The following is a 9049-nucleotide window of genomic DNA, read 5'->3' as shown; positions in this document are numbered from 1 at the left end:
CGCGGCCTCCTTGCTGCCGCCTCTGAGCTCCCCTGTGCCGCTGCCACAGCGTCCCGGGTGTTCATAAGACTTTTGCCTCCGCTGTCACTGTCGTTGCGGTCGTGAGTGCACACAATCGTGGTTAGAGCAGGCCGGTGTGGGGCGGCTGCTGTGGTGCTGAGCAGCCCCTCTAGCCCAGGCAGGGAGCTCTGAGCTCCCCAGGGCCGTGCTGCGAGAGCAGAAGGGCAGAGCTGCAGCCCCGCCGGGCTAGGGAGCTCCTCTGTCCAGAGCACAGGCACTGATTCCATTCTGGGGTGTCAGACTCGGCTGTCAGTGCCCTCTCGGCCTCAGGGCTCGTTAGCACTGCGCTCCAGGGCTCCATTTCCTGCGCTCAGGAACTCCCCTCTTGGTTCAGCTCCCTCCAAAATCAGCCTCTGGAAACACCAGCACATGAACTCCTGCACCAGGTGCCCTGTGGAGGGCTGGCTTTGCTCCCAGAGCTGCTCGGGGGCCTCATGGAGTGCTGGCTCTGCTTCCATCTTGCTTCTCGTGTTCAGAGACAGTGTTCTGCTCCCTCTCCTCTGTTCAGGTCCTGGCTGGGACAAGCAGGGATCCATCTCCAAACAGCAGGGATCCAGCTGCTTTATCAAATATCGTTGGAGTAAATTATTCCTGCGTTTGTACCAATCAATAATTAGTGGTTGTATCCTGGAGGTCCAGAGTGTGGCTTTGCCTGAGGAAAGCTGACTCCTTTGCTCCAGCACAGCACGGAAAAGCCTCTGTAGGATAAACTCTGTCTGTTGTGGAGCCGCGGACGCTGCTCAGGAGGCGAGGGTGGTGCCAGACGCTCTTCCCAAAGGCTGTTCCCAGGTCTGTTCCTGAGGCTGTTCTCAGGGCTGTTCCCAGGGCTGTATCCGGAGACTGTTCCGTTCCCAGGCTGTTCCCAGAGGCTGTTCCTGAGACTGTTCCAGAGCTGTTCCCGGGGCTGTTCCCAGGGGCTGTTCTGTTCCAACGTCTCTTCCCGAGGCTGTTCCCGAGGCTGCTCCCGGGTCTGTTCCCAAGTCTGTTCCCAGAGCTGTATCCAGAGGCTGTTCTGTTCCCAGGCTGTTCCCAGGCCTGTTCCCGAGGCTGTTCCGGGGCTGGTCCCAAGTCTGTTCCAAGAGCTGTATCCAGAAGCTGTTCCCAGGTCTGTTCCCGGTCTGTTCCCGAGGCTGTTCCTGAGGCTGTTCCGGTCTATTCCTGGGCTGTTCCCGGGCTGTTCCCGGGTCTGTTCCCCGGTCTGTTCCTGGGTCTGTTCCCGGGGCTGTTCCCAGGCAGTGCCCAGGTCTGTTCCCGAGGCTGTTCCCGGGGCTGTTCCCAGAGCTGTTCCCGGGCTGTTCCCCGGTCTGTTCCCGGGCTGTTCCCAGAGCTGTATCCAGAGGCTGTTCTGTTCCCCGGTCTGTTCCCCGGTCTGTTCCCGGGCTGTTCCCGGGCTGTTCCCCGGTCTGTTCCCGGGCTGTTCCCAGAGCTGTATCCAGAGGCTGTTCTGTTCCCGGGTCTGTTCCCGGCTGTCTACTGTTCCTGAGCTGTTCCCGAGCTGTATCCAGAGGCTGTTCTGTTCCCCTGTTCCCGTCTGTTCCCAGCTGTTCCTAGGCTGTTCGGCTGTTCGGCTGTTCGCTGTTCGTCTGTTCTCGGGCTGTTCCGGTCTGTTCCCGGTCTGTTCCGCTGTTCCCGGCTGTTCCGGTTGTTTTGTTCCGAGCTGTATCCAGGCTGTTCTGTTCGGCTGTTCCCTGTTCCGGTGTTTGCCGTGTTCCTGGTCTGTTCCGGTGTTCCCGGTGTTCCGGTGTTCCGTTGTTCCGGCTGTTCCCTGTTCGTTGTTCCGCTGTTCCGCTGTTCGGCTGTTCCGGCTGTTCTCGGGCTGTTCCGGGCTGTTCGTGTCCGGCTGTTCCCGGGTCTGTTCCCGGGCTGTTCCCGGTCTGTTCCGGGCTGTTCCCGGTCTGTTCCCCGGTCTGTTCCCGGGCTGTTCCTGTTCCCCGGTCTGTTCCCGGGCTGTTCCCGGCTGTTCCTGAGGCTGTTCCCAGAGCTGTATCCAGAGGCTGTTCTGTTCCCGGGGCTGTTCCCGGGCTGTTCCGAGCTCCGGTGCCGGCAGAGGGAGCGCGGGCAGCGCGGAGCCGTTCCCGGCCCGCCCCGTCCGGGCATCCCAAAAACATCGCTGGGGTTTTCAGGCGCACAAGCAGCGCTGTCAGCCCTCCCCTCGCGTTCTTAGGGACAGCCGGGCTGTTTTGTCAGAACATCTCGAACAAACCCCGTCTGGAGGAGGTGTCTGTGCAGGGAAACAGCCCTCACACGGTCTGGAAAGGTTGCAGAGTGCTCTGAGGAAGGTGCCTGCAATGAGGTGTCAGCTCTCATTTAGCTGCTCACAGAGCCACTAATGAAGAGCACATTGTCCATGTGCTGCCGGTGACATCTGTGTGTGTCCAGCCTGGTGTGCAGGAGTGTCACAGCTGAGACAGGGACAATGCAAAGCAACATTCCATTTTCAGAAGGCTTCAAACCTGTTTTTATTTTAGCATGCATGCTTTTTATACATTCTTACACAACTCCTAAGTTTACACTTTACTCATTGGTCAAGAAAGACAAACACAGTGCTCATTGGAACAGGCAGTTGCAGATTTCTCTTATTTATCCTTCTTTCTTTCTTGGTTCCTATGTCAACGACCTTGGTAGGAAATTCTTCCAGGAGCAAACATGGATTCTTTTATCAAGCTTCTCTCTGGCTCACAGGAGTCTCTGTAAAGCCTCTTCCACACAGGGGTGGCAGTGGGGCTGAAGGAGTGTGGCAGGTGGTCCAACCCAGCTTCCTAACTCCAGCCTGATGGCTGATCTCAGTCTTCCTTCACAGAAGGCTGGTTCAAAAATAATGATGTTGCTGGCAATTTCATAAGATTTATTCTAGGACCCTTTTCAAGGTGCCTGCAGAGGTGTCAGTGATGAAGTCAGCAGCTCAGTCCCCAGCCAGCCAGCACCCGTGTGTGCTGCAGCCAGCCAGACTTCCACACAGGCAGAGCCCTCATTTCACACTCATTTTATTTCTGGTGTTTGTCAATGCTGATGAAACACCTCATTTTCTCATACCAGGGTTGTTTTGTCATTCTCCACAGGTCTCCTCAAAGATCCTGGTGCAGGCACTTGGGTGCAGGTTTTCATTTCCTTGGACTGGAAGTGTTCTTTGGAGCCTCAGGCAGATCCCTGCAGCAGCACTTGGAGGAGAAACATGTCAAACACTCTCTGCTTGGGTGAGTCCTTCTCATCTTCTCTGGCAATGCAGTGCTGTGGGGAGAAAGCTTTGACTTCCCTCTCTAGGAGCCCCAGAAATGTGGGGAGTACCTTGGGAGGTGGAGCTGGGCCTGATTCCCAGGCAGATTCTTCCTGAGCCAGTGTCTTTTAGGCACAGTTTTAGGCAGGTGTGTGTCTAGGGTGAGCACTGGAAGCTGCAGTAAGCAAGAATGAGACTACAAATCCTTCCTACAGAGCTCTCACTTGGGTGCTCAGCATTCCCAGCCCAGATGTGTGCATGGAATGGTGCCACAGGCAGCAGCTGCACATCTGGAAGGGCTGAACAGGGGGGATCTGGGCAAGGGGGGATCTGAACAAATTTGCTGCCTCCTTTGGAAAGCCCAGTGATCACTTTTTGAAGCCCTGAGTGGGAGCCTGAAAGGCCAGGTACCCTGTGGCACCAAAGACCTTTGATTTCCGTGGGAAGGCTCAGTGTGGAGGATCCCAGGAGCTGGGAGGGGCTGTTCCCCTGCTCGCCCCCACTGCAGCAATGGCAGGCGGAGGCAGAACTCTATTTTTGCTCCTGCTGGATGGAACATTGCAGATCCTGTGCTTATGTAAGAGACTCCAGAGCATGTAGGAGCAGAAAAGGTGGCCATCCAACACTGTGCAGTGCAGACAAAGGCTTTTTGTCTCTTTTCATCACACTTAGCAACTCCTGCAGTTGGCACTGTCTCCCTTCTCAGGCTCTTTTTGCACCTTTTTGCTTGTTTGGGGAGGATTTTCCCCTTTCAGTTCAGCCATGATCGTTCACCAGCATAGCACTGGCACAGCCTGGAGTGTTGGTGCCTCTCACAGTGTGGGCTCTGCACAGCTGCAGACCTGTCTGCTTTCATCCTGGACCACTGATCCTGCTGGAAATATTTCACCTTTTAGGATAAAGAGGGGTTGGTAGAGCCAGAAGATTTCCTGAAGCACCTTTTGCTGGACACAGGGGATCCAGGTGTCAGAGCCAGAGCTACACAAAGTGCTCCACAGCAAGGGAACATGGAACAGGCAAAAGGATCCATTCCAAAGTGCCATTGCTCCACCCTGGAACAAAGCTCTGATACAGAAGGGAATGGTCTGAAAACTGGGAGTGGCTGAGTACAGCAGAAGGTCTCCAGGGATACACCTCTAACCCCAGGAGAGGTGCTGCTCCCTCAGAGGGAACAGCTCAAACCTTGCCTTTCCTTGCCTTTGGCTTTTCCATTCTCATGGAGTCTGTGAAAGATTTCCTGGAAATAAACACCCAGAGTACACAGCCCAGGGAAACACTTGCACTTTGAAGCAGAGCTTTGTGCTAGTTCTCACTTCTGTGCAGTGCTGCAGCATTTTATTTATACCTGTCTGGGCAGCCTGTGCTTCTTCCCTGAGAAATTCCCAGTCCATCCAGTGCCAGAGAAGGACAGGCTGGGACAGGCAGTGCAGGGAGGAGCTGGGTGCTGATGCTCTGGAGGGAAGCCAGGAGGGCAGCAGGGCACTGGCTGCTGTTCAGGGCCCTCAGAGATGTCCATGGCCTGGAGCCCTTGTCCTGTGCTCTGAGTGTCACTTGTGTGCTGCTCCCAGGCCTGGCTCCTTCCTGTCCTGTAGGTGCACAGCAGAGCAGTCTCCTCTGTGCTGCTGCTGGGATCACATCCCAGACTCCTGCACAGGTGCAGCTGCAGTAGCTTGGTCTGTCCTGTTCTGTCTGGAGTGATTCATAGAATCCCAGAGTGGTTTGGGTTGGAAGGGACCTTAAAGCTCATCCCATCCTACCCCTGCCGTGGCAGGGACACCTCCCACTGTCCCAGGCTGCTCCAAGCCCTGCCCAGCCTGGCCTTGGGCACTGCCAGGGATGCAGGGGCAGCCACAGCTGCTCTGGGCACCCTGTGCCAGGGCCTGCCCACCCTGCCAGGGAACAATTCCCAATTCCCAATATCCCATCCATCCCTGCCCTCTGGCAGTGGGAGCCATTCCCTGTGTGCTGTCCCTCCATCCCTTGTCCCCAGTCCCTCTCCAGCTCTCCTGGAGCCCCTTCAGGCCCTTGGCAGGGCTCTGAGGTGTCCCTGGAGCCTTCTCCTCTCCAGGTGAGCACCCCCAGCTCTGCCAGCCTGGCTCCAGAGGGGCTCCAGCCCTTGGGGCATCAGGGATGATTTCTCAGGGACAGCTCCTCACCACCTCCTCAGCTCCTCACCTAAGCCTGTGAGGATAAATGTTTTTGTATAAAAACCCACTGTGGCCTGTGGAGTTCTGCCAGCAGAGGCAGCCAGTGGGTCTCACCATGGTTTGGGGTCTCCTCTCACTCACAGGGGAGCTGCTGCCACACATAGATCTCCTGCTCCAGGTCAGATCTGAGGTGGCAGATGTGGGACTGACCTTTCCCTCTTTACAGACAGCAGCCCTGGGTGTGAGTGTGTGGGGCTCCTGCATGAGCCCTGTGCCCAGGGCAGGGCAGGCAGCACCCCCTGAGCCTGGCAGTGCGGAGCCCCAGCTCCCAGGAAGCTTCCCTTGCCTCACGAGGAGATTCTGAGGGTAAAACCTGCAGTCATTGAAGCTTTCTGTCGCTTGGGCTGAGCTGATGGCCAAGTCCCACGTGTGTGAGCTCTGTGAAGGAATGCTTTGCCAGGGAGGTGGTGGCTGCCTTGGGTCAGGTTGCATCCACTTGCTTACACCTTCACCTTGCAGTGGGATTGAGGAGGAACTGCCAGCTTTGAGGCACTCTTTGGAGCCCCTTGTTCAGAGGGGCCTGAATGCAGCCTCCCCTCTCCAAACCCACCCCCAGCTGCTCAGCTGGGACAGGGGCTCTTGGTTCTCCCTCAGTTCCCTGCCCTGCAGAGCCTGTGTCCCCCAGCAGTGCTCCTTGGGATGCCTCAGCAGACACAAAGTAGATCAAACACCATCTAAACCCTGGCTTGATATCCCTTGAACTAAATTCCTGCCCTGCCTGAACACGCCCCAAGGGGGGTTAGGACCCTTGGCTTACGGGGAGCTAAGAACGATGAGCAGCTTTGCAGCAGCTGAGTAAACAGCTCTGGGCAGCCCGGCTCCATCCCCTGCTCCATCCCCTGCCATCCCTGCCCCTCCCTGCCATCCCCCCTGCTCCCTCCCCTGCCATCCCTGCCCTCCCCTGCCATCCCTGCTCCCTCCCCTGCCATCCCTGCCCTCCCCTGCCATCCCTGCCCTCCCCTCCCATCGCTGCTCCTTCCCCTGCCATCCCTGCTCCCTCCCCTGCCATCCCTGCTCCTTCCCCTCCCATCCCTGCTCCCTCCCCTGCCATCCCTGCTCCCTCCCCTGCCATCCCTGCCCTCCCCTGCCATCCGTGCTCTCCTCTGCCATCCCTGCTCCTTCCCCTCCCATCCCTGCTCAATCCCCTGCCATCCCTGCTCCCTCCCCTGCCATCCCTGCTCCTTCCCCTCCCATCCCTGCTCAATCCCCTGCCATCCCTGCCCTCCCCTCCCATCCCTGCTCCTTCCCCTGCCATCCCTGCCTCCTCCCTCCCATCCCTGCTCCTTCCCCTGCCATCCCTGCTCCCTCCCCTGCCGGGCCAGCCTGGGCTCATCTCTCCCAGGGACAGTGTCCAACCCATGTGTGCTTTCAGAGAATCATTAAGGTTGGAAAAGACCTTTGACCAAACACCACTGCCCGCTCATATCAGTCAGTACCACATCCAGGGTTTTTTGGCCACTCGCAGGGACAGTGACACCAGCGCTAGCAGGGGTGATGAGGGTCAGAACCTCGGGCTGTCCTGGCTCACCTGAGCCTTGGTGCATGTGTTAAATGTTTCACCTCCCACTTCTCTGCCTGCTGCAGCCATGGGGTAACACCATGTGCTGTGTGTAGCAGCAATTTGGCCAGCAGCTCTCTGACAAGGACAACAACAAAACACCCGGACAAGTGAGTCATTCCCTCACATCCCAAGCCCAGAGCTTTGGGAAACCTCAGTGAAAGTTACAGGGTTGTTTGTCTGTGCCTGCCAGCCTGTCCTTGATGCTGTCAGTGGAAGAGCCCAGATTATTTGTGTGTCTCAAGATCCTTTTGAGTCTCTGCAGATGAAAATGTGTCCTCGTGGTGAATGCAGTGGTGACTCAGCTCTAGGCAAGGAGGGAAGATGACCTTAGGAAAAGATTTTCACCCCCGTGCTCTGGAGATGTCCAGGAAAGGAAAGAAGATTGAGTGGGGAAAAAATATTAGCCCTTGGCAGAAAGAGGCTTTAGAAGAAGCCCAGAGCTTAATGCCAGGGTGATGCTTCAGGTTTTAGCTTTTATAGTTTTCAGATTCTGTGCTGCTTTAGTGTGTAACTCTGAGCTTCACATGAGGGGATGGTGAGCTCTCTGCACAGAGCAGGGAGACAAAACAATTCCTTCTCTAGCTGGGGACCAAGGACAAATGATCCAAATCTCAGGCCCAAGAGCACAAACAACATGGGCTGGAGAGAGAAAAACAAGAAGGATGGGACTACATGGGCTAAAGCTGTAATGGGACAATTAATTCCAATATGCAAATGGAGCAGAACTTATAAAAGTGAGAGACCCCATGACTGGTTGTGCATTTTGTGACCATTTTGGTTCATCCTGGGTGCAGCCCTGGCTGGGCTCTTGTGCTGCCCAAGGTGGATCCACTGAGGCCTCCTAATAAATCCCTACTTTATTCTGTAACTCTGTCCAGTCTCTGTTCTAGGGCAGCCTGCACAGGGCATCAAGGGAAGGGCTGCAAACTCTGGGGTCTGGGCACACAGCAGCCTCAGGCCTTGCTCCCAGCTCTTTGTGCAGCTGGAGCTGCAGGAGTTTCCTTCCTGCCCTCCCAAGAACAACCCAGGACTCTGGCAGGTGTGGAAGTGGCAATTCCAACAGTAGAACAGTCAGCCCAGCAGCAGCTACAGTAGAAGCAACCCCTCCCCTGCTCCAGGTGAGCCCTCAAAGCCCTCTGTGGCCTGTTAAAGCCTGGAGGACAGGGGCAGGGAGGGATGTCATGGGAATCTTCACTAGAAGCTCTGTGTTGATGGAGCAAATAAGCCCTGAACGTGCCACCAGCTCCCAGGGAAGCAAGCCTTGTCTCTGGGTGTGTGATTAAACCAGAGCCTTGTTCCAGTAGTACTTGCTCACCCTCCCAGGTGGTCTCCCTTCCCAGGACCTGCTCACATCACCTGTTGGATGTTCCCCAGGGGACACCTTTGGCTGCCCACCCAGTCAGGGCAGCTCAGTGGTTGTTGGGGCAGCGCTATGGTCTGTGCCTCAGCTCTGGTTTGATGTCCCAGTGGCTGCTGCTGCTGCAGTCTGACAGCTACAGCCCCTCAGGCAGAAAATGTGTCACTCCAGAGCTGAGGGGGCTTTCCACAGGACACCAAGCTCTCCTCATGCTGTACCCCACACCTTCCTTGCTCTTCTGCTCTCTGATCCTTCAGGGAGCTCTTTTAGCTCACCAAGGTCTCCCTCCCCCCACAGCCCTGAGCTTTCTGCTGTTCCTGACTGAGAATGGCAGGAGCAGGATTAGGCTGGGATGCTCTGACCCTTCTAACAGCAGCTCAGCCAATGGATGAAGGCACATTTTTCTCAGCACGTGCTTGTTTTTGTGAACATTAATCATATAAAACTCCTATGGGATAAGGAACTCTGACAGAACCTTTTTTTATATAATCTCATGTAGTCAAACACTCTCCTGTCCTTTTCCTTGCCCTGGAGCCTTGGTCTCTGGCCTCAGCACAGCCTCTCTGGAAGATGAGTTTCTTCCCACTGCCAGAGGGCAGGGATGGATGGGATATTGGGAATTGGGAATTGTTCCCTGGCAGGGTGGGCAG

This window comes from Camarhynchus parvulus, chromosome 14 (genome assembly GCF_901933205.1).
Source record: "Camarhynchus parvulus chromosome 14, STF_HiC, whole genome shotgun sequence".
Taxonomy (NCBI): domain Eukaryota; kingdom Metazoa; phylum Chordata; class Aves; order Passeriformes; family Thraupidae; genus Camarhynchus; species Camarhynchus parvulus.
The sequence above is the reverse complement of the archived record's forward strand: the minus strand, read 5'-3'. Positions refer to the sequence as shown.